Source organism: Salmo salar, chromosome 04, assembly GCF_965601325.2.
Source record: "Salmo salar chromosome 04, fSalSal1, whole genome shotgun sequence".
NCBI lineage: Eukaryota > Metazoa > Chordata > Actinopteri > Salmoniformes > Salmonidae > Salmo > Salmo salar.
Genome location: NC_138294.1, coordinates 59,568,063 through 59,594,972, shown reverse-complemented (window position 1 = coordinate 59,594,972; position 26,910 = coordinate 59,568,063). Strand labels below are relative to the sequence as shown.

The window sequence follows — 26,910 nt, the reverse complement described above, 5'->3', positions numbered from 1 at the left end:
TAATATCTTCGGCTGTGAGTGATGGAAAACAAATCGGCTTCAGCGACAATTATTTTAATAATTCAGTAGATGTTTTGTGCACGAAGGTGATGACTAAAGTGTGTTATTAGGAATGGTCTAATCTGGCTTCTGTATGTGGCCGTCTATGGAAATTGTCTTTCTGGGGAGGGCGTCAGTTAAAACTGCAGTAACGAGGCAAGACTGTAGGAGCAGTCGAAACCGTGCTTCTATACAGCAGCCCTGGCTCCTTGACTAACTTGCTAGTGCCAGTCAAAAACTTCGGTAGGGCAACCTTGCCAAATAGAGAAGAACTGCAATTGAAGTCAAAAATGCACAGTCAAAGAGGACAATAATTATTCTGTCGAGGAAACATTTTTTGACGAAATATAGGCACACTAAGACAAAAGAAAAGTGTGACAGAAAATAACTTCTGGACATCAGGACTGCGATTACTCACCACGGACTGGCAGAATCCTTTTTTTCCTTTATTGAGTCTGACGAGCCTGACGCAAACGATATACTGCTTTCTCGGGAACAGGCCCAGATCCCCGTGACTTGCGTGAAGAGGAGGAGGAGAAAAAGGTGCCGGAGGGTGGGCTGCCTTCTGAGAATTCGTAGGCGATCGAATAAACCCCCACTTCCTTCTATTCTGCTAGCAAACGTGCAATCTTTGGAGAATAAAATTGATGACCTACGCGCATGATTAAACTACGAACGTGACATTCAAAACTGTAATATCTTATGCTTCACGGAGTTGTGACTATCAGCATACAGCTGGCTGGTTATACGCTGTACCGGCAGGATAGAACAGCGGCGTCTGGTAAGACAAGGGGCAGCGGACTATGTATTTTTGTAAATAACAGCTGGTGCACGATATCTAAGGAAGTCTAGAGCTATTGTATCTCATGATAAGCTGTAAACCACACTATCTACCTAGAGAGTTTTCATCTATATTTTTCATAGCTGTTTACATACCACAACAGTCAGAGGCTGGCACTAAGACAGCATTGAATGAGCTGTATTCCGCCATAAGAAAACAAGAAAACGCTTACCCAGAGGCGGCGGTCCTAGTAGCCGGGGACTTTAATGCAGGGAAACTTAAATCCGTTTTACCAAATTTCTATCAGCATGTTAAATGTGCAACCAGAGGGAAAAACAACTCTGGACCACCTTTACTTCACACACAGAGACGCATACAAAGCTCACCCTTGCCCTCCATTTGGCAAATCTGACCATAATTCTGACCATAATTCCTCTTGATTCCTGCTTACAAGCAAAAATTTAAGCAGAAAGCACCAAAGACTCAATGAAAAAGTGGTCAGATGAAGATGCTAAGCTACAGGACTGTTTTGCTAGCACAGACTGGAACATGTTCCGGGATTCCTCCGATGGCATTGAGGAGTATATCGGTCATTGGCTTCATCAATAAGTGCATCGATGACTTCGTTCCCACAGTGACCGTACGTATATACCCCAACCAGAAGCCATGGATTACAGGCAGCATCCGCACTGAGCTAAAGGGTAGAGCTTCCGCTTTCAACGAGCGGGACTCTAACCAGGAAACTTATAAGAAATCCCGCTATGCCCTCCGACGAACCATCAAACAAGCAAAGTGTCAATACAGGACTAAGATCGAATCGTACTACACCGGCTCTGACGTTCGTCGGATGTGGCAGGGCTTACAAACCATTACAGACTACAAAGGGAGGCACAGCTGCAAGCTGCCCAGTAACACGACCCTACCAGACGAGCTAAACTACTTCTATGCTCACTTCGAGGAAAATAACACTGAAACATGCATGAGAGCACCAGCTGTTCCGGAAAACTGCTCTCCGCAGCCGATGCGAGTAAGACCTTTAAACAGGTCAACATTCACAAGGCCGCAGGGCCAGACGGATTACCAGGACGTGTACTGCGAGCATGCGCTGACCAACTGGCAAGTCTTTTCACTGACATTTTCAACCTCTCCATGTCCGAGTCTGTAATACCAACATCTTATAAGCAGACTACCATAGTGCCTGTGCCTACGAACACTAAGGTAACCTGCCTAAATGACTACCGACCCATAGCACTCACGTCTGTAGCCATGAAGTGCTTTGAAAGGCTGGTCATAGCTCACATCAACATCAACATCATTATCCCAGAAACTCTAGACCCACTCCAATTTGCATACCGCCCAAACAGATCCACAGATGATGCAATCTCTACTGCACTCCACACTGCGCTTTCCCACCTGGACAAAAGGAACACTTATCTGAGAATGCTATTCATTGACTATAGCTCAGCGTTCAACACCAGAGCTAAGGACCCTGGGACTAAACCCCTCTCTCCGCAACTGCATCCTGGACTTCATGACAGGTCGCCCCAGGTGGTAAGGGTAGGTAACAACACATCTGCCACGCTGATCCTCAACACAGGGGCCCTTCAGTGGTGCGTGCTCAGTCCCCTCCTGTTCTCCCTGTTCACTCATGACTGCACGGCCAGGCATAACTCCAACACCATCATTAAGTTTGCCGATGACACAACAGTGGTAGGCCTGATCACCGACAACGATGAGACAGCCTATAGGGAGGAGGTCAGAGACCTGACCGTGTGGTGCAAGGACAACAACCTCTCCCTCAACGTGACCAAGACAAAGGAGATGATTGTGGACTACAGGAAAAGGAGGACCGAGCACGCCCCCATTCTCATCGACGGGGCTGTAGTGGAGCAGGTTGAGAGCTTCAAGTTCCTTGGCGTCCACATCATCAACAAACTAACATGGTCCAAGCACACCAAGACAGTTGTGAAGAGGGCACGACAAAACCTATTCCCCCTTAGGAGACTGAAAATATTTGGCATGGGTCCTCAGATCTTCTATAGGTTTTACAGCTGCACCATCGAGAGCATCCTGGTGGCTTGCATCACTGCCTGGTATGGCAAGTGCTCGGCCTCTGACTGCAAGGCACTACAGATGGCAGTGCGAACGGCCCAGCACATCACCGGCGCCAAGCTTCCTGCCATCCAGGACCTCTATACCAGGCGGTGTCAGAGGAAGGCCCTAAAAATTGTCAAAGACTCCAGCCACCCTAGTCACAGACTGTTCTCTCTGCTACCTCACGGCAAGCAGTACCTGAGCGCCAAGTCTAGGTCCAAGAGGCTTCTAAACAGTATTTACTCCCAAGCCATAAGACTCCTGAACACCTCATCAAATGGCTACCCAGACTATTTGCATGCCCCCCCCCCTCTTTTACACCGCTGCTACTCTCTGTTGTTATCATATATGCATAGTCACTTTAATAACTCTACCTACATGTACATATTACCTCAACTTACCTGTGCCCCTGCACATTGACTCTGTTCCGGTACCCCCCCCGTATATAGTCTCGCTATTGTTATTTTACTGCTGCTCTTTAATTACTTGTTACTTTTATTTCTTATTCACATCCGTATTTTTTTTAAACTGCATTGTTGGTTAGGGGCTCGTAAGTAAGCATTTCACTGTAAGTTGTATTCGGCGCATGTGACTAATTTGATTTGATTTGATTTGACAGTATGTAAATGATACATTAGTGCAGGAAATTAAGAAATTAATTAAAATGCTGGAAGTGAATGCTGGAATTCAGCAAATAACTATGCAAATGCAAATCACTGGTCAAGCACAAGAGTACAAAAGAGGATTTAGATTCCTATGCAATGTTCTACAAATATAACTACTTCACTGTCAGGTTTGTCCTCCTATTATTTTAGATTTCAATTTGTTATACTTTCCACTTCATGGGCCTTATAACCCTGTATTACTTCTTCATTTCCAGTTGATTATAATATTTTGATGGGTTAAAGTCAAGGTCAGAGTCAAGCCTAAAATCCTCTGGCCCTATCACGCAGCCCTAGTGTGCTGTAAATGAGCGTGCATGTTGCACTGTGAACAAATAAATGACCTTAATAAATGGAGCCTGTCCTCTAAGTCTAATCCTTAAAGCCCAGACCCCCCTCTCTGCTTTCAGGAGCAGCACAGGCGATACAGGCGTGTGTATTACTATTACATTATCTTGCCTGTTGTACATATTGAATATTATCTTACACATCTGTTAACATGTCATCTCATTCCTGGCCCCCAAAAGCCTGACCCCTCCCCCATCTCCATGGTGAGACACCAAAGGGCCAATGAGCCGCTCTCCATCGACTCCAGTTACCACGGTGATTGATTATCCATTATATTTGACAATGTCACGCAATGACATCCAAACGTATTTTAAAGAGTTTTTTTCTACAGTGGCCATGGGCAAAAGGGAGGCCAGCTGTGGAGACGAGAGTTTTATCATTCCCCGACCGACCGGTTTCTCTCCTACTTTCTTATTTCTTCTCCTCCTTCCTCTCTTTTTGCTCTCTTCTTCTCCTCACCTCCCTCTCCCCTCTCCTCCCTCTCCCCTCTCCTCCTCTCCAGAGGCACTAGGAACAGGAAGGTTAGTGACCTTTCAGCCATTTCCTCTGTGGAATTACCAGAAAACTGTTGTGATTACAACCCAATGCAGATGTCAGGGATTAGATATCCAAGTCTGACCTTCAATCCCCCTCATTCACGTTGGGCGTCAGATTAATCGCAACATCCCCTAACCCCCCCCCCTTCCTAAATTACCTTCATTGTCAGGAATGGTAATCCATTTAACCCATTTAAAATGTAAGAGTCAAAACAAAATAATGAAAAGGGGGAAGAACCACAGGAGCAGGCAGTTAAAGTCAAGGTCATTCACACCGCCAAGGCTTTCCACTTGACGCAACAGCTGGTGTCCATGCAAAGCTCTGGGCGTTAATAAAAAGTGACAATGCAGCCCGAGCGGTGTGTATCACTAACGTCTGACACCAGCCTGGCAGATGTGTTCTCCCTGCATTAAAGGGGAGTCAAGGTTAAAGGAATTGAAAAGGAGAGGCAGTGCCTAAACACCATTATATCATGTAATCTGCAGGCCAGCCTGCTGCACATACTCAACAGGGTACCTCACTTACACATACAGTGTGACCGCCATTTGTAAATTCAATATGGCCAGGCCTGACATGATTAAATAAGACAAAAAAACAAGCTGCCAACCTGACCAAATGCAATCGTTCAAACCGAGAATACAAGTGAACTTACACGCGGTAGGAAAGTCAAATTAAAAGCTCTGTCTCACGTTGGCAGAGGTAAACAAGAGCATAAAAGGCCACTGAACAGTGTGAGATCACAACCAAAGAAGAGGGTTAGAGATAAGTCATGCAGGACCAAGTTACATTGAAAACGCACAAGCACACACAAACTAGGGCACTCTGACCCAATTCTAAGGATGCATTGACCAAACAACTCATGCATAGTGCACAGACTCCCCCATGCTCGCTCGCTCTCTCACACACACACACACACACACACACACACACACACACACACACACACACACACACACACACACACACACACACACACACACACACACACACACACACACACACACACACACACACACACACACACACACACACACACACACACACACACACAAGGGATATTAAAATACCACAAAGCTGTACCTCATCCACACGCACCATCCTGCTGGAACAGTCATACTCCCCAGTCAGTCTGACACATGAACATGAACATTGCGTGGTGACCTAACACTAACATCACTGGCTCTGACAAACCAACATGAACAGAACAGAGTTCCCCATTTACAGTTCGTGGCCTGTGTCAGACCTTCACGGGAGGAGAGGAAAGGGAGGTTTAACTTCTGTACTCATCAGTACAAAGAGTTCTCGGGGGGAGAACAGAAAATAATTCATGCACATTGATGAGTCATCTAAGCGATTCAGAGCCTAGCAAAGGGATGAAGAGAGGCGGGATGAAGAGAGGAGGGGAGAGGAAAGGGGAGGACACAGCCGAACCCAGATGACCCTGGATGATATCACTTTTCCCCCCTGTGCCCTGGCCTGCATGGGAGCCAGACCTGAAATGGAGTGGCCGCCCCGGGCCCTGAGTCTACAACAGAACAGCTAAGCTTTCAAAATGTTTGTGTCCATAGTAAATATTTGTGTGGCGGTAGAAGACCCACCCAAGGGCTATTTCCTGAGAGAGAAAGAGAGCTGGACAATTAGTGTGTTGATTAAAACACACACACAAGACATTCCTTTATCTTAATGAGCTGTGGCCACTATCAATCTAGACCAATTCATTCCTATTGGGCCTCCATGCTAATCTTATGCTAACATTGTCTATTCAACATACATACTCTTTTTTTATCGCCCCATCCAAAGGAACAAGCCATTTTTCATGTGAAGCAACCTCAGCATGAGGTTGGAGGAACTGGAAGCCATAACAGCTGATTAGTCCAAGACCATGAAGCCAAAGGACACATCTAGTCATCTAGAAGCCCTTTGAAGGTATTTGAACCAGACCACTCTGGGCTGGCGATCATGATGATGGCTGAGGGAAATAGACCACTTTCCTATTGAAATCATCTGTCCCTCCCTCTGACAGGCTGCTGCTGCCCAGAACATTGGCTACTAAACCATGTTAAAAAACCCTGTCCTTTAATGAACTATTTCCATAATATCCTTGGCTTCTATCCTAAACAGCTTCACTCTCTCTGTGTGTGAGTCAGCAGGATGGATCTTTATTGGGTTAAAGGAGTAGTCTGCTGATTATAGGATGAGTAATTCTGGGATGCTTTGTGAATAAGATGGCCAACTTGGGACAGAGGACTAAGTGACAGAAAAAGAGGGGACATCTCTGCCTACTCGCCAATCATTTTCCCATTCATAATGCCTCCATTGACCTACTTCATCAGGAGTTTTTAAATCATTCTAATGCTTCTGCCCACAGTGAGCTCTGAAAAAGGCATGGGCGGGGTACGATTTGGGTACAATGTGCTATACCAGGACATTTTCTTTAGACTCACTCATCAGAATAGGCTCTGTTTTTTCCCTCTCTTTCTGCTCTTCTCCCTGTTCTGTCTCTTGACATAACTAAGAATACCATCTCATTCAAAGTCACACAATGAAATGAATCTCTTTAATCAATTAAGTGCACTTAACCCACTAAAGGATAAAATGATTAAGGTTAACGTTTTGGGAGAAAATCTCAGGCAGGCAGCACAGTAACAGCACCAATCCTGTTGGCAGGCCAGAAGCCAGCATATGCCAATAAACATCCCAGGACACCTCAACATGATTAGGACTACACCCTCCCCTAGAGCTCCAAGCTTGACCCAGTACTCCTTGTGCTCCAACTCGAGCTGAACCACAGACTCTTTACTGCTATTATACTACAGTGCTTCTGCTAGCTAGTAGCTTCACATCCCTTCATACTGTCCTGACCAGGGTTAGGGATCAATTCCATTTCAATTCGGGAAGTAAATGGGAAATTACAGTTCAAGAATGTGAAAAATCCTAATTGAAAATGAATAGCACAATTCAGCTGTTGAATTGGGAATTTCACAGAATCTCCTGAATTGAAATGGGAATGATCCCAACCCTGGTCCTGAATCAGTCCTAATAATGCCAGTAACTGTCAGTCCTCCATGTTAACCAGGATCACCTTGAAATGTCCTCGTCCTCTTGCGGAGTCCTTCATCTAACTAGATCTGGATTACATGGGCCAGGGCTGTAGGCCAGAACACCATAAGAACAAGTCCCCCCCCCCCCCCCCCCAACAACCATTGAAGCACTGCAGTTGCAGGACAGCACAATTAAAATGTGAAGGCTTGTTTGTTTGTTTGTCCTGAGCCTTTGAGATCAGGAAGTCACTAGGGATGTGTAAGTAGCAGGACTGTTGTCGTTTCCCGGCCATTAGGATAGACAGAAGGAAAAGAACTGAACACCAAACACTGCAACCCACCCACCATGAGGCCTATTACTTTGTATTAATAGAAGGGAAAGAGGGAGGAGAAACAGCAGACTAGGCTATGAGGTATTAAATAGGCCTACAGTAGAAATACCAACAGGATGATTCATTCAGTAGCAGTCTGTAGTGAATGCTACACTAGGCAGTGCTCTACACTAGCTAACACAAGTCCTCTCTGATTGCGAGGCAAACAGACACGCATCACGCGCCCCTACCTTGTCATCCTTAGCTGTGGAGGCTGATACAGGTAAAGTGCAGTAATCCATTTGCTCTACTGGCAGGAGCACTCCTGCAGAATAATAATCAGACCCTTTACCTCCTCCCCTCCCCCCCTCCCTCCCTCCCTCTGTTCGCCCTCTCTCCTTTCCCTTCCTCACTCACCTTTCTCATAACATGACACCCCCCTGCGCCCCAGATCTGACCAAATGCTAAAGAAGGGTGTCTTCTGCACAGATAGCTGCTGCCACTAATCAAGCCCACGTGCACCGGGCCGTGGGATTAAAGAGCTCACACAGCTTGACTCAGGGACTAAATAGCTGAGCCACACACACAACGCACACACACACAGAAACACCCACTCACACAACGAGGTGAAAATAAAACCTGTAGCAACCCAGAAGTGTCTCACACTTCAAACACACACACAACCACAGACACGCAAACACACAAGGAGGTCAAATCAAAAAGCTGCAGAAGGAGAACACTCTCTCGTTATAAAAGAACTCACTCACAGCCCAACAACATTAGATCTACATTTACACCTTTAAACCACCTCTCTATTTCTCTCTTTCTCCCTCTGAACACATTTCACAAACACTGCTGCATGGTGTTGTATGTATTTCAAATGAAGGGGCACAAACTCAACAACCATGAATTGACATGAACAATCATTCCAATTTGTTTTCCTTTACAGAGATAGTTTATGAAGGGGTCTCACTCTTTGTCTCTGTCTGACTCCACAGTATCAAAGGTCCTCCACTGTGTCTGTCTGTCTATCTGACTCCACAGTATCAAAGTTCCTAGTCTAGTGTGTCTGTCTGTCTATCTGACTCCACAGTATCAAAGTTCCTAGTCTAGTGTGTCTGTCTCTCTATCTGACTCCACAGTATCAAAGTTCCTAGTCTAGTGTGTCTGTCTGTCTATCTGACTCCACAGTATCAAAGTTCCTAGTCTAGTGTGTCTGTCTGTCTATCTGACTCCACAGTATCAAAGTTCCTAGTCTAGTGTGCCTCTCTCTATCTGACTCCACAGTATCAAAGTTCCTAGTCTAGTGTATCTCTCTGTCTAGTCTAGTGTGTCTCTCTGTCTAGTCTAGTGTATCTCTCTGTCTAGTCTAGTGTATCTCTCCGTCTAGTCTAGTGTATCTCTCTGTCTAGTCTAGTGTATCTCTCTGTCTAGTCTAGTGTATCTCTCTGTCTAGTCTAGTGTGTCTCTCTGTCTAGTCTAGTGTGTCTCTCTGTCTAGTCTAGTGTATCCCTCTGTCTAGTCTAGTGTATCTCTCTGTCTAGTCTAGTGTATCTCTCTGTCTAGTCTAGTGTATCTCTCTGTCTAGTCTAGTGTATCTCTCTGTCTAGTCTAGTGTGTCTCTCTGTCTAGTCTAGTGTATCTCTCTGTCTAGTCTAGTGTGTCTCTCTGTCTAGTCTAGTGTATCTCTGTCTAGTCTAGTGTATCTCTCTGTCTAGTCTAGTGTATCTCTCTGTCTAGTCTAGTGTGTCTCTCTGTCTAGTCTAGTGTATCTCTCTGTCTAGTCTAGTGTATCTCTCTGTCTAGTCTAGTGTATCTCTCTGTCTAGTCTAGTGTATCTCTCTGTCTAGTCTAGTGTATCTCTCTGTCTAGTCTAGTGTATCTCTCTGTCTAGTCTAGTGTATCTCTCTGTCTAGTCTAGTGTGTCTCTCTGTCTAGTCTAGTGTATCTCTCTGTCTAGTCTAGTGTATCTCTCTGTCTAGTCTAGTGTATCTCTCTGTCTAGTCTAGTGTATCTCTCTGTCTAGTCTAGTGTGTCTCTCTGTCTGACTCCACTGTATCAAAGTTCCTTTAGTGTGTCTATCTGTCTGTCTCTGTCTGACTCCACAGTATCAAAGTTCCTTTTGTGTGTCTGTCTGTCTGTCTGCCTGGAGGCAGGAGCAGTGTGTCCTCAGTCCCAGTGCTGTGTGCACACAGAGACAGGCCATCTGTAGAGCACAGATAGGAGAGAGAGAACGCCACCCTATGCATCAGCAGGGATATTTCATTATGTACATAACGAGTGCCATTAATCGCTCTTAACAAGAGGACGCAACCTCACCTTGACAGTCTCACACGCACAGCAGCAGGGGAGGGGTGGAAGGGAGGGGGTGGATGGGGGAGGGGGCAGGAGGGAGGGGACAGGCGTTGAAATTAAAATTCAACACACTCAGGGATCTGGCATCTCCTGTGCTGCTGCCGCCTAACCGACTAATACCCCAGCCGAAGAGAGCCGGAAGCCAGGCGCACCCGTAGTGAAAGAGAGGGGAATAGATAAATATATAAAGGAAATGAACGAGAGAGAGAGAGAGAGAGAGAGAGAGAGAGAGAGAGAGAGAGGTGGGGGAGTAGGTAAATAAATAAATAAAAGAAGGGGAAAATGCTGCAGTGGTCGTGCCAGCGGGGCTCGTGCCCTTGACATAGTGACATGGGGCCACTGTCATGTGACACTCTGTCATCCGCAGCGCGGCCACCTGGCAGAGTCCCCACCTTCCCCCGACCTCATCCTCCGGTGACCCGACGCCGTTCGCCCGGCCCTCCCCGTTTGCTCGGCCCTCCCCCGCAGCAAGGTCGGGCGGGTCACCGTGTCCTCATCTGTAATCCACTGCCATTCGTCAGCAGCCCAGGCTGGAGGAGAGAAGAGAGGCAGCCGCTCCGACGAGTGGAGAATTCCCAATTAGGCAGCCGTCACACACGCACGTACCGCACGCACACACACACACACACACACACACACACACACACACACAGACAGACAGACAGACAGACAGACAGACAGACAGACAGACAGACAGACAGACAGACAGACAGACAGACAGACAGACAGACAGACAGACAGACAGACAGACAGACAGACAGACAGACAGACAGACAGACAGACAGACAGACAGAGCACAGCACAGCAGAGCGGAGCGGAGCGGAGCGGAGCGGAGCAGGGGAGAGAGATAGGGCTGGAGGGAGGCTGCAGGATCAGCCCACAGTCCACAAACATGGGGATTTGAGTTTGGTAGGGTAGGGGGCAACTGCAGGACAGCCATGTATGAATTATGTCATGTGAGAAGGGGGAGGCATGGGGCACGGAGGGTTCTGAACAACTATTTGTGTTTAATGGCGTTTACTATCAAATCACCACCTCTCCCATTCCCTCTTACAAACACTGGGCTTTCTCAGAGCTCACTGACAGCCTTTCCACTGGGATTGAGTTTGACATTTCAACCAGTTCCCCCTCTCTGTTTCTCTCTCCCCCCAGGAGATGTGTCAATGACAATGTCTCCCCTCTATCAATAGCCTGCAGATGTGATGACATGATAAAGGAGAGGTAGAAGGAGACTAGTCTAGAAAGAAGAGCAAGTTACCCCAGGCTTTCTCCCTTGGTTGTAAGTTGATCGTAGGTTGTTCTTTATAGCCCCAAAAACACCATTTAATGGTAGCTATCGCATAATGTATCCCCACTAAACCATCTTCCTAACAAGCCATGCTAGTGTGTATACGCCCATGGAGTGAGGAGAAAGTCTGAGGAAGACCCAACAGACAGACTGGCTGACATAGGACTTTCCTGTGTGTTTTGAAGTACGCCAGATATCAAATGGCTGACAAACAGACCCTAATGGATCATTTATCATCCTCCCTACACATCTGTTTTGAGTAATGGGAAAAGTAATCAGCAGAAATGATACAGAGGACTGCCTGGCAGACAGGAAGCAGCAAGATTTATTCCCCGGCCAATCACCTCTCACCACTGCTCCTTATTGATTGTTTAGTCTAAATGTTTTTCCGCTTAATTAGAAGAAAGAGTTAAAGTGGTTCTATGCCAGTTGGATGGGGAACAGGTGAGTCTGACTGAGAGAGGGGAGTGGGGTTCGGTTGCAGCACGACCGGTTTGCTAGTATGAAAAGTAGCTACGTTTGTTGACCTTTAGTTGAACATCTATAAACCTATTGGCGACTATTCCAATGAAGTATTACCAAATACTTTTTTCCCGCTTTTTGTCTAAGTAAGTAGCCTTGTTCGAGCCAGAACAGCCCATAGGGCAGGAGCTTATCTCCTGTTTCTGTATAGCGTGAGGCAGCTTGATGTACAAGTACACCCCCTGGACAGGACGCTAGTCTATCGCAGGGCCTTAACCCCAATCTCCTTAATGCTGAGTGCCAAGTAGAGAGGCATCGAGTCCCATTTCCTGTCTTTGGTATGACTCACCCGGGGATCCAACCGTCCAGTCTCAGGGCGGACATTAACCATAAAGCCACTGAGATGGTTATTTTTGTCTAAAGCCCTGCCCAATGTGTCAAAGGTCGCTAAGGCTCAGTTGAACTTTAAATCCAGCTTTGCGGGGTTAGTGTTCAAACGGGTTGCATCACAAGATCTAGGGACATTTATCCAATAAATTCTGTCTGAGATGAAAGTTAAGGTGAGAAAAATCAAGTCCTGCTGATTGACAGGAATGGTTGGGTTCACAACCTCTGATGGGGAACCTTTTAATTTCCCTCTTGGGACCCACAGGTGGTATAGCTCATCCGATACACTCCCCACAAGGTAGATTGTTGTACATATAAGAGTTGATTCTGTCTGGGTCGGCAAGGTTAATTTACTCTGTTTTGGTATAATGCTTCTTAATAATGGAGCTGCTTAAAAGAGAAAGAGCCTAGTCTTACTTCAGAAAAACATCAAGGTTTTCTGAAGCAGGGATAGGCACCCCCTTGAAGAAAGAATAGGCCCCCTGTTGAAGCAGGGATAGGCACCCTGTTGAAGCAGGGATAGGCACCCTGTTGAAGCAAGGATAGGCACCCTGTTGAAGCAGGGATAGGCACCCTGTTGAAGCAAGGATAGGCACCCTGTTGAAGCAAGGATAGGCACCCTGTTGAAGCAGGGATAGGCACCCTGTTGAAGCAGGGATAGCCACCCTGTTGAAGCAGGGATAGACACCTTGTTGAAGCAAGGATAGGCACCCTGTTGAAGCAGGGATAGGCACCCTGTTGAAGCAGGGATAGGCACCCTGTTTGAAGCAGGGATAGGCACCCTGTTGAAGCAAGGATAGGATCCCTGTTGAAGCAGGGATAGGCACCCTGTTGAAGCAGGGATAGGCACCCTGTTGAAGCAGGGATAGGCACCCTGTTGAAGCAGGGATAGGCACCCTGTTGAAGCAGGGATAGGCACCCTGTTGAAGCAAGGATAGGCACCCTGTCTTGTCAGCAGCTTCAGTCTGTACAGAGTGCAATGGATGGGTTATCTCCTCAACAATCTGACTCCTACCAGCCATAAAAAAGTTAACAGATGAGGATTTGAGGCCACCGCTGCTGGACCCCTGTCTCATTAAATAACTTACTTTCCTATCCCTCCCTCACCTGATTTATCACACTAACATGGCTCTGTCTGTGTGTGGCTGGCAACAACAACAGTTGGATAAGTAGTCATCCAAGAAATCTCTGGGCTCTGAGGCTCTGAGGCTCAGAGAGAAAAAGACACTCATTACAGCCCTTAAAATGCCCTGTGACCAACAAGGTTCACACCTGGGTCTCCTGTAGTGTATGCCAGAAGAGTGTATTAGGCCGCCAAGTCAACACCTTGGTTAATGACTCAGGGTGCCAATGCAACTGTTCAGGTCTCAGGCAAGGCTACTCATGGTGACCAAACCACCTCAGTCACACCCCAACCAAACACACTCTAGACCAACATGTTGGGATGTTAACTCAATGGAAAGATGGAGGGAGTTTATTTACTTTATTTTATTGAATATTTAAAACATACAATATACTAGCAGTGAAGCCGCTCAACAACTACATCACATTAGTCATCTAACAGACTCCCATTCAGAGCGACACACAGAAGCAACCAGGGTCAATGCCCTGCTCAAGGGCAGGTCCACAGATCTCCCACAAGGTCAAAAACAGGGACCTGAACCAGCGATCCATCAGCCATCGGCCCAAGCTTCCAACCACCAGCCCCCCAAGATCCCCCCCACGGTTACCCAAGAGCTGCCCCTCAACCATCTGAGACCCCCCCTGCCAAAGAAATGATAATAATTCCATTCCCCACCCCCAAGCCCTCGTCCCCAAGCCCTCGTCCCCAATGCACCAACAACCAACAAAATTAACAAAAGAGAAAGACAATAACAAAAAACAATAATGCAAAAAACAAAAGAGATCAAGGACAACAAAAATCATAACAGCAAGGCCAACTGAATATGTTTGAGTGCATGTATGGCACTATTTACATGCGTGTGTGTCTGTGTATATGCACATGTGTGCATTTGAATGAGAGTGTGTGTATATGCATGTGTACAAACACCTGCACGGCATCAGCCTCAGACAAACAGGCATTAGCTGTCACGTCCTGACCAGTATAGAGTATATTTGGTTATTGTAGTTTGGTCAGGACGTGGCAGAGGGTAGTTGATGTATGTATTATGGGGTTTGTCACTGGTCTATGTCTGTGTTTCTATGTCTAGTTGATTGGGGTTGGACTCTCAATTGAAGGCAGGTGTGTTGAGTTGCCTTTGATTGGGAGTCCTATATAGTAGGGTGTGTTTGTCTTTGTTTTTCGTGGGTAGTTGTTTGAGAGCACTGCTTTTTGTTGAGCCTGCTTTCACTGTTTCATGTCGTTAGTTTCTTTATTGTTTTCTTCCGTGGTGTTCGCATTATTTTATAAATATGTTGAGCACGAAACCCGCTGCGCATTGGTCCCTTCCTCTCTACGACGACAAGCGTGACATTAGCTGTAAAAAAAAAAACACTGTCCCTCAGTGTCATTCAAACATACCTTTTGTTATGTTTATTTTTACATTATTTTTTTACTTTAATCTTTGACCGGCATTTTACCCACCAACTCAACTCCAACTTGTCTCCAATTCCACATCCCAACCCTCAGCTTCCCTCAGCCCATCCCACCTATCTCTGCTGGCCAACCTCTTTAGATTTTTACTCACCATATATCTTTCAACTATGCTGTGATATTTAACATACAATTTCAATCTATCTAATCGAATAGAATCCACAGATTGCGAGTTGAAGACAAATACATTTACTAAGAGTATAGGTATATTAGAAATTGACTGACCCGGTCTCTCCAGATCTCCCAACAGTACTATTTCTAGGGTCCATTTTAGATCAATCATTTTCAGCCATTCCTGAACCTGAAACCAGAAACAGGCTACCTGAGGGCAATACCAAAATGAATGGTCTATTGATTCTGTATCCTCACAACAAAATCTGTAGAGCTGTGATGATTGTATGCCCCAAATATTCAACATTTTGTCGGTGGCAAGAATTCAATCTAATAATTTTAGCTGAAAAGTCTTAAATCTTGTGTTGTTTTATACATCAACTCATACACACTGTACCATGGAATCGGTACATCACACATTTCTTCCCAACTATTTTGCAATCTGTATGGCACAGCTGTCAACATCCTGGTCCTCAAATGAAACTGGTATACTTTCCGATTCATGCTATTTTTATTCCTCTGCCAGTTTTGATCATTTATATTGGGCAGATAGACCAGTTCCCTACCTCCTCCCACTGCCACCTGCCTCTTCCATTTTTGGGGTAATGCTGTAATCAGTTGGTTGTCATTTTGGATTGAGGAGACCTTCCCATACAATTCTGATAACTGCATGAAATACATAACTGTCATAGGCGTCGTAAGGGACAGACCAAGTCGCAGCGGTTATAGTGCTCATCTTCCTTCTTTTTATTATGAGAGAACACTCAAACAAAATAAACGAACGACAAAACAGTTCTGTAAGGCACACAAGCTATACAGAAAACAACCACCCACAAACCCAAAGGAAAAAAAGGGCTGCCTAAGTATGGCTTCCAATCAGAGACAACGAAAGACACCTGCCTTTGATTGGAAACCATACTCGGCCACACATAGAAAACGAACATAGAAAATGAAAACTAGAACAAATCCCCTCTAAATAAACCAACCTCAAAACACACAAAAACAACACCCCATGCCACGCCCTGACCATACTACAATGACAAATGACCCCTTTACTGGTCAGGACGTGACAATAAATCTTTACAATATTGTAACTTTACAATATCATTTAAAAACAAAATACCCTTTTCAAACATCTTTCCTATAAATACAGGTATTTTATCAACCAGCACAGTTCAGCCATAATATTTGTTGTATTATTTGTTCTATCTTTTCAGGGGGGTGAATTTGAAATTGTAGTCAGCTTGTTTGAAAAAGAGTTTCATTTTCAATTAATCGAAAATGAGACATGGCAATCTGCACAAAGGCAAAAACTAAATTTTTAAACAATGGATGAGCTTTTCTTAATAATCTACTTGAGAACCATTTAGGGTACATGTAAAACTTTTGAATAAGTGAAGCTTTTAGGGAGAGGTTTAGTGCTTTTATATTTAATCTCAATCCACCCAATTCATATTCATTATATAGATAGGCACGCTTTATCTTGTCTGGTTTAGTGTCCCAGATAAAGTCAAATATTTTTTGCTCATATGATTTGAAAAACAAATAATCAGGAGTAGGCAGCGCCATAAGTAAGTGAGTAAACTGAGATATGACTAAGGAGTTAATCAGGGCAATTTTTCCATAAATAGACAGGTATTGACCTCTCCATGGTTGCAGGATCTTGTCTATTTTTACAAGTTTTCTAGTGAAATTCATTGTGGAGAGCTCATTTATATATCTTGTGATATGAATACCAAGTATGTCTACTTCACTGTCAGCCCATTTTATAGGTAAACTGCAGGGTAATGTAAAAGTTTTATTTTTTAAAGAGCCAATACGTAATATTGTACATTTATCATAATTAGGTTTTAGTCCAGAGTCCAGAAAAGTTATCTAGATCTTCAATGAGACATTGCAGGGATCTAGCTTGCGGACTTAATATGAAACTTGGGTCATCGGCATACATGGACACTTTTGTTTTTAAGCCTTGTATTTCTAATTCTCTAATGTTGTTATTTGATCAGATTTTAATAGCTTGCATTTCGATGGCCATAACGAATAGATATGGTGACAGCAGACAGCCTTGTTTTACTCCTCTTGACAATTCAAAACTCTCTGAGAAGTAGCCGATATTTACCATTTTACACCTGGGGTTGCTATACATTACTTTTACCCATTTTATAAGAAAATCACCGAAATTGAAAGAAATCTAGGCATTTATAAATAAAATGAAATCTTACTTTATCAAAAGGCCTTTTCAAAATCCACTTTTTAGATGTTTCATGATGTTCTATTATTTCTAGTAGTTGTCGTACATTATCTCCAATGTATCGTCCATGTAAAAAACCTGTCTGATCAGGATGAACAATACCTGGTAAAACCTTTTTAATTCTGAGTGCTATGCATTTCGCTAGTATTTTTGCATCACACCATTGAAGTGTAAGAGGCCTCCAGTTTTTAAGATAGAGTGGATCTTTATATTTGCCATCTGGGTCTTGTTTTAATAATAGTGAAATCAGACCTTACTGCTGAGTACCTGACAGACTACCATTTCTATGGGAGTAGTTAAAACAAGTTAACAATGGAGCTTTGAGTAAAAAAAAGGCTTGATATAGCTCTACCGGTATTCCATCAAGCCCTGGGGGTTTTCCAGACTGAAAGGATTTTTAATAGGCTCAAAAAGTTATTCCTCTGTAATTTGGCCTTCGCACTGATCTTTCTGTACATTTGTTAATTTATTTATTTATTTTTTATTTGGGAAGAATTCCTTACAGTAATCGTCATTCAGTGGGAGAAGATGTGACGGAAAAGAGAACATCTGCTTTAAATATTTAGTTTCCTCTAATATCATTTGGAGAATCATAACGAGTTTCTGCAAATAATTTTTGTTAGCGTTCCTGTGTGAGATTCAGGAAGAATGTTGTGCATTTTTATCCATATTCCAGCCAGTTTGCTTTATTTTTGTAATAGATTACAGTAGATCGTTCTTGAATAAGTTCCTCCAGTTCTTTTTGTTTTTCCTCTAACTTATTTTGTATCTCTGTAGTATCGTTTTCATTGCTATCTACCTGTACTATTAGTTCATGTATTTCCCTTGTTAGAAGTTTAAGGTTGTTTTTCATTGTGTGGGTGGCTGGGTAAGTGATGATTTTCTATGCCCCCCCCATTTGCTGTCACCCCTCCCCCTTCCTGTTTAATGTCACAGGGCTGGCTCATATGACCTTGAGAGGCATTGTTGGCACGGCGAGAGATCTGCCGCGGCCTCGCCTGAGGGTGTCCTTGAACTGGATCTGCAAGACCAAAAAAACTTCACGCTGCAGCCTGATAGACATCTCAGATCTCCTCCGTCCCTCTCTCTTCCCTCCCTCTCTCCCCAGCTCTTTTTTTATTCAATCTGTGCTGCTCTTATCTGTCCCCCCGAGGGGAAGATAGTTATCAGGATGCTGTATCTTTAACCTCCCTATCGGACCAAGATAGAGACAGAATTTCAAAATGTCTGACTGGCCTGGTCATGTGGATGTATTTTTAATCCTCCCTCCACCTCCTCCTCATTCTTCTGGCTGGAGCACCCATGTAATTTCAGGAGAGGAGTGTTTTTAGAACACACCTGTGTGTGTGTGTGTGTGTGTGTGTGTGTGTGTGTGTGTGTGTGTGTGTGTGTGTGTGTGTGTGTGTGTGTGTGTGTGTGTGTGTGTGCAGTGAGATAGCTGGCTAGCTGACCCACAACAAAGCAGCAGTCCACTTGAGGTGTTATTTACATACCAGGAAATCCCAGACTGTTTCCCCCCCTTCCCTTCCAGGCTGTTGGCACAAAGGGCTCTGTACTGGAGCTCCAAACATACCATTTGTCTCTATTTAAGAGATCTGGCAGCCTTGTGTTAAATCATCACCTGAAGAGGCAGCCTCTCTAACTAACTTAGAAAGGGGAGGAGAAGTAGATTTTAACAGGCTGCTCATGGTGACTGACAGGAATGCTAGGTCATGGTGAAAATATGTGACATTTACATGGGTAAACAACACCATGGTTCACTGTACAAAGTCCTTCTCTCATTCTGTACTGTCATACTAGCCAATCATTACTTCTACTTTCACCTGAGTTTGGAACTCAACATAAGCCAGAGGAAAGCACACAGATGCTTTTATCAACATGCAGATAAATAGCGCAGAGCATCGCTCCCTTTCAATATGATGCAAGAGCAGGTCAACCAGCTAATATTTACACTGCACCAAGAGACTGCTGGTTCAATATATGAACTGAAAGGAAATGCAGTGTTCTTTTTGCCTTTAATGCAAATACGACTTCCAGGAATCATAGTAGTGACTGTGTGTGTGTATCAGTGTGTATCAGTGTGTGTCAGTGTTTGTGTTGAAGAGCAACAGAAAGAGGCCTAGCCCTTCTCCTCACCACTGGCCCAGCCCCCTTCCCTGCAGCTCCCTTCACGCCTGACCTTTCATGACTGTAATGTTATCACATGTCCTATGCAGGCAGGGCTGCTGGAAACCATCTGCTAGCAGCGTCATGGCGGCCAGGCCCCTTCACTAAAACACTGCTCTGGTACTGGCTGGAGAGACCCGGTCTGGCCCTGTTTTGGATCTAACTGGTTTACTGCTCAGCATGTCTCACCTTCACACACATATACACACACACAAATATAGAAACACACACAGACTAGGGCTGGACGAAATGGTCAAAATATCATATCACAATATTTTCCAAATCTTGGACAGTTTGACGGTACTTTATGTTTTTAAATAATAAAAGTTATACATTTGCTTTATGAGTTGTGCATGACCCTAGAACATACATTTTAAGTGATTTCAATAGGGCTTTCTCCATTCTGATGGTTTTATATCGTTCAATCAAACTTCAAGTAAAAGTTGATTTCCACATGATATTGGCAAAACATCTAGGACTTATTTTTAAATGAACAGCGCAGTTAAAAACTAGATTTTCCTGTTTCCTTAATAATATTTCCACACTATGACGTTGAAATAACACTCTGAAATTGTGAAAATAATGATATTTTTGTGTAAGAGGTGTAATTTTTTTTTTTTAAAGCCTGGAATTTCAGCCTGTTCTGGTGGGATGGAACTTTTAGCTGACATAATGATGTCACAATGTGATCTATCCAAGATGGCGTAGCAGTTAGATGTCTTTGTCCTTCGTCTTGTTGTGTCCCATGTATATATATATTTACATCTTTTCTTCGCATATTTTTTATATATTTTTTTCTAAAAACTCAACCTCAAAACACTCTCCTGCAACCCGCCTCACCAATTTAAAAAAAAGTATTATTTACCTCAAATCTGAAATCTGAAATCTACAACAGAAGCTAGCCAGAGGTTAGCCAGAGGTTGGCCAGTTCACTGGCTAACGTTGGAGTTCAGCTAGCCACGGTTGGCGGTCATCAGCTATCCCTTAGCTCAAAAATCTATCGCCAGTTTTGTACAGCGCAACTCAGACCAGAGCATACCGGACCTATTTTCTCTCCATATCCCCGGATTTCTACCGCAGGCTCTGGACATTTACACCTGGATCTTGCAGCTAGCTAGCTGCTACCCGAGTGACTATTGGCTAACGTCGGTCCCGGAGCTAACATCAATTATTCCGGAGCTAGCCAGTTGAAGAGTTCCATCAGCCACTCCTGGGCTACAATCACCTATCCGGACCCGTTTTCCTGCCGATGCGGAGCCCCATCAGGCCTTCACGACTGGACTACCGACGTTATCTGCCCGAGGGAGTTATCCAACTGGCCCCTCCGTCGCGACATAACCTGAACACCCATCTGCGGCCCGCTAATCGTTAGCTGTCTTATCGGCTGCTATCTGAATAGGTCTATCGGACAATTTTCTTGGGCCACTATAACTATCACTATTTTGCCAATTGGACTGGTCCCCCTACCACACGGAACCCCACTAATCTACAGACGGAAACGCACGAGGTGGCTAAAAACAGACCTCCCTCCATCTTCTGCTAGCTTGCTACCTATGGCCCGGCTAGCTGTCTGAAACCCACGGGACCCTTATGATCACTCGGCTAAGCATGCCTCTCCTTAATGTCAATATGCCTTGTCCATTGCCGTTCTGGTTAGTGTTTATTGGCTTATTTCACTGTAGAGCCTCTAGCCCTGCTCATTATACCTTATCCAACCTTTCAGTTCCACCACCCACACATGCTATGACATCTTCTGGTTTCAATGATGTTTCTAGAGACAATATCTCTCTCATCATCACTCAATGCCTAGGTTTACCTCCACTGTATTCACATCCTACCATACAGTTGTCTGTACATTATACCTTGAAGCTATTTTATCGCCCCCAGAAACCTGCTCCTTTTACTCTCTATTCTGGGCGTCATAGACGACCAATTCTCATAGCTTTTAGCCATACCCTTATCCTACTCCTCCTCTGTTCCTATGGTGATGTAGAGGTGAATCCAGGCCCTGCAGTGCCTAGCTCCACTCCTATTCCCCAGGCGCTCTCTTTTGATGACTTCTGTAACCATAATAGCCTTGGTTTCATGCATGTTAACATTAGAAGCCTTCTCCCTAAGTTTGTTTTATTCACTGCTTTAGCACACTCTGCTAACCAGGATGTTCTAGCCGTGTCTGAATCCTGGCTTAGGAAGTCCACCAAAAACTCTGAAATCTTCATCCCTAACTACAACATTTTCAGACAAGATAGAACGGCCAAAGGGGGCGGTGCTGCAATCTACTACAGAGATAGCCTGCGGAGTTCTGTCCTACTATCCAGGTCTGTACCCAAACAATTTGAACTTCTACTTTTAAAAATCCATCTCTCTAAAAACAAGTCTCTCACCGTTGCCGCCTGCTATAGACCACCTTCTGCCCCCAGGTGTGCTCTGCACACCACATGTGAACTGATTGCCCCCATCTATCTTCAGATGGGACAAAAAAGTTCTGCGACACTGTAAAGTCCATGGAGAATAAGAACACCTCCTCCCAGCTACCCACTGCACTGAGGATAGGAAACTCTGTCACCTCCGATAAATCCACTATAATGGAGAATTTCAATAAGTATTCTTCTACGGCTGGCCATGCTTTCCAACTGGCTACCCCTACCGCGGTCAACAGCACTGCATCCCCCACAGCAACTCGCCCAAGCCTTCCCCATTTCTCCTTCTCCCAAATCCAGTGAGTCTGAATTCTGACTCTGAGTAAATAAAAACTAAATGCATGCTCATCAAAATCTGGACACCCACAAATCAGCCGGGCTAGACAATCTGGACCCTTTCTTTCTAAAATTATCTGCCGAAATTGTTGCAACCCCTATTTACTAGCCTGTTCAACCTCTCTTTCATGTCGTCTGAGATTCCAAAAGATTGGAAAGCAGCTGCTGTCATCCCCCTCTTCAAAGGAGGGGACACTCTTGACCCAAACTGCTACAGACCTATATCTATCCTACGCTGCCTTTCTAAGGTCTTCGAAAGCCAAGTCAACAAACAGATTACCGACCATTTCGAATCCCACCGCACCTTCTCCGCTATGCAATCTGGTTTCAGAGCTGGTCATGGGTGCACCTCAGCCACGCTCAAGGTCCTAAACGATATCGTAACTGCCATCGATAAGAAACAATACTGTGCTGCCGTATTCATTGACCTGGCCAAGGCTTTCGACTCTGTCAATCACCACATCCTCATCGGCAGACTCAATAGCCTTGGTTTCTCAAATGATTGCCTCGCCTGGTTCACCAACTACTTCTCTGATAGAGTTCAGTGTGTCAAATCGGATGGCCTGTTGTCCGGGCCTCTGGTAGTCTCTATGGAGGTGCCACAGGGTTCAATTCTCAGGCCAACTATTTTCTCTGTATACATCAATGATGTCGCTCTTGCTGCTGGTGAGTCTCTAATCCACCTCTACGCAGATGACACCATTCTGTATACTTCTGGCCCTTCTTTGGACACTGTGTTAACAACCCTCCAGACGAGCTTCAATGCCATACAACTCTCCTTCCGTGGCCTCCAACTGCTCTTAAATACAAGTAAAACTAAATGCATGCTCTTCAACCGATCGCTGCCCGTACCTGCCCGCCCATCCAGCATCACTACTCTGGACGGTTCTGACTTAGAATATGTGGACAACTACAAATACCTAGGTGTCTGGTTAGACTGTAAGCTCTCCTTCCAGACTCACATCAAACATCTCCAATCCAAAGTTAAATCTAGAATTGGCTTCCTATTTCGCAACAAAGCATCCTTCACTCATGCCGCCAAACATACCCTCGTAAAACTGACCATCCTACCGATCCTCGACTTCTACGATGTCATTTACAAAATAGCCTCCAATACCCTACTCAATAAACTGGATGCAGTCATCACGTGCCACAGTTGTCACCAAAGCCACATATACTACCCACCACTGCGACCTGTACGTTCTCGTTGGCTGGCCCTCGCTTCATACTCGTCGCCAAACCCACTGGCTCCAGGTCATCTACAAGACCCTGCAAGGTAAAGTCCCCCCTTATCTCAGCTCACTGGTCACCATAGCAGCACCCACCTGTAGCACGCGCTCCAGCAGGTATATCTCTCTGGTCACCCCCAAAGCCAATTCCTCCTTTGGCCGTCTCTCCTTCCAGTTCTCTGCTGCCAATGACTGGAACGAACTACAAAAATCTCTGAAACTGGAAACACTTATCTCCCTCACTAGCTTTAAGCACCAGCTGTCAGAGCAGCTCACAGATCACTGCACCTGTACATAGCCCATCTATAATTTAGCCCAAACAACTACCTCTTCCCCTACTGTATTTATTTATTTATTTATTTTGCTCCTTTGCACCCCATTATTTCTATTTCTACTTTGCACTTTCTTCCACTACAAATCTACCATTCCAGTGTTTTACTTGGTATATTGTATTTACTTTGCCACCATGGCCTTTTTTGCCTTTACCTCCCTTATCTCACCTCATTTGCTCACATTGTATATAGACTTATTTTTCTACTGTATTATTGACTGAATGTTTGTTTTATTCCATGTGTAACTCTGTGTTGTTGTATGTGTCGAACTGCTTTGCTTTATCTTGGCCAGGTCGCAATTGTAAATGAGAACTTGTTCTCAACTTGCCTACCTGGTTAAATAAAGGTAAAATAAATAAATAAATACATCTGATTACAATACACCAATGATTGGTCATCTGGGTGAAGGGGTGGGCTCTAGACCCAGGCTGGTCACTACAAATAGACGCGATTTAGGACATTTGAAAAGGTCTTGATAACATCGATATATGCCTTCCCTGGGGCTCACAAAAAAAGAAAAACTATCACCCAGCGCAAACCCATGAGGATCTGAGCCAGAGCGTGCTGTTCAGACTACGTGCTGCTTAGACTACGTGCTGCTTAGACTACTATTTTCTATAATGTAGAAAATAGTAAAAATAAAGAAAAAACCTTGAATGAGTAGGTGTTCTAAAACTTTTGACTGGTAGCGTATGTAGTATACAGTATGTTAGTATGGGTATTCGTACACAGCTTATGAGATCTTGTTGCTAGAGCTAGACCATCCTATCAGACAATAAGGGTTGTGTATGTAAATATATTTACATTTGTTTTTAAATGCACACATGATCAGACTGAGCATTTCTAGGGCCAAAGAAGGCTCAGGGAAATATATGATAAAAACATATTTTGGTGTTATTTTCATTAAATAAACACACACAGTGATTGATTAGACATAGAGTGATGCTTTAAAAAATTAAATTACAACGACTACAGGGGGGCTTTAACCAAATATTGCAATTGCGATTTGACTATAGTTAGAATGTAATAGTGGGCACTTTGAAAACAGTGTTGTTTGACATGACAACTAAATTTAAAAGCCAGGGTGGCGTTCATAGAATTAGGAATTAAAATACTAATAGGATCTCTATGGAGGCATTATTGTGACATGGTGGTTAGTGTTTCCCAGGGGAGTGGGACCCTATAATCTTTGGCTACATTAAATGTTTTCTCTTACTTCATGTAGCTAACATATTCATGCTTAGCCAATTCCTCTCTGATTTAGAAGATACTGTTGCACAAACAACATGCTGATTTCAACCTCATTTTCAATATCTCCAGCACAATACCAGTGTCTACATACGTGAAAACGGCACATTTCTATGTTTTGTAAAAAACAAATGTGAATTAAAAAAGTTCTACCCGATGAAATCATCAAAAGTTTCAACATTTTAAAAACACTATGAGATTCGTCGTAACGTGGGGAGCATGAAAATACCCTCCCTAAAAGTCAGTGATTTTTATTTTTAATCCTACCCTGTGATGTCTTAGAGAAGTAGAGACATCACAAATCTCAGATAATTTTTTAGGACCATTTATGTATGTTTTTAACCACAAAACTGTGGCTCAGTTGGTAGAGCATGGTGTGTGCAACGCCAGGGTTGTGGGTTTGATTCCCACGGGGGGCCCAGTACCAAAAAAAAATAAAAAAAATGCATGAAATGAAATGTATGTATTCACTACTGTAAGTCGCTCTGGATAAGAGCGTCTGCTAAATGACTAAAATGTAAAAAAAAATGTAAAATGAAACATGCTGTTTTCACATCCTGTAGACACTGGTTTGGTGCTGGAGATAATGAATAGGAGGTTGAAAAGTGGTGGAATTGAACTTTAAACAGTTATAATAAACAGTGGAAAACAAGCACTACTACTACTTTAATACGAGATTCTCCTCAGACCTGAAGGTGGCCAGCCTACTATAGATCCCCCTGTGGAGGACCAGACTAGAGTGCAGAACCTATCCTCCACAATGCCTAAAAGATTCATTACAAGCAAACCTGTTCCACATAGCGAAATATGAGTGAGAGCTGCTGGACTGTCTGAATATTGAATTGGTCCAAAAACTCAATACATGGATAAGCCCTGATTTCAAGTTCCAAGGTCCCAGCTCAGCTCAGCTCCCTACAAAGTCAGACAATTATGTTGCCTGGGCTTTTTGGAGACATAAAAGATGCCAAGTAAATGAATAACAGTGTGTTGAAATCAATAACAATAAAACCTATAGTGAATGTAGCACATATTTTACCGGGTTTAAATGGGGATATGACAGGAATCAGTATGGGCTGGAATTGCTAACTAGTCAATCTCACATAACATTAAGGGCCTTCTTAATTAAGCCCCTCAATATAGAAATGGAGATGGGGGGATTGCCTTGGATGTAAGATGATGACATCAGATGAAAGCGTACACCCTAACTGTCTGTGTACATACTGTAGATACTGTACATGCCATCATGATTCGTCACCAGCCAATTAGAACACTGAGTGCATTCTTGCAATTGGGTCATTTCAGCAAGCCATGACACCCACCATCTCAGACTGTTCTGAAATCGTTTCTGTAGTTAGAAACATATAATATTATTTTCTTTAAATTCAATGTGATCTCTGAGAATTTAATTGATTGCACAAAAATTGGCAATTTTAATTTGTAGAATTTATATAATATTCAAAAAATATAGTACCTAACATCCAATTTGGACCAAACTTTTTTTCTAAAAATGAGTAAGAAATTAAGTGGTCAAAAGCCATCCACAGACCCTCCACACTCCACCCCAATCCCACCCCAACAACGAGTATATAGTATCAGTTCTCCATGTTTGACATGTAAACTCAGCAAAAAAAGAAACGTCCCTTTTTCAGAACCCTGTCTTTCAAAGATCATTCGTAAAAATCCAAATAACTTCACAGATCTTCATTGTAAAGGGTTTAAACACTTCTTCCCATGCTTGTTCAATGAACCTTAAACAATTAACCTGTGGAACTGTCGTTAAGACACTAACAGCTTACAGATGGTAGGCAATTAAGGTCACAGTTATGAAAACTTAGGCCACTAAAGAGGCCTTTCTACTGACTCTGAAAAAACCCAAAAGAAAGATGCCCAGGGTCCCTGCTCATCTGCGTGAACGTACC

General features: G+C 43.9%; 1 protein-coding gene across 3 annotated transcripts in view; it reads right to left on the bottom strand.

Moving 5' to 3' along the window:
- Nucleotides 1-26,910, bottom strand: part of nrip1b (nuclear receptor interacting protein 1b) — a 68,272-nt gene that overhangs the window by 9,613 nt on the left and 31,749 nt on the right. The window contains exon 1 of one of the 3 annotated variants that reach the window (XM_014197396.3): nucleotides 458-5,444. The exons of the other annotated variants lie outside the window; for them this stretch is intronic. The gene's annotated coding sequence lies outside the window, so the exon portion shown is untranslated. Of the gene's footprint in view, nucleotides 1-457; nucleotides 5,445-26,910 lie in introns of those variants that run through there. 3 annotated transcript variants of the gene reach the window in all.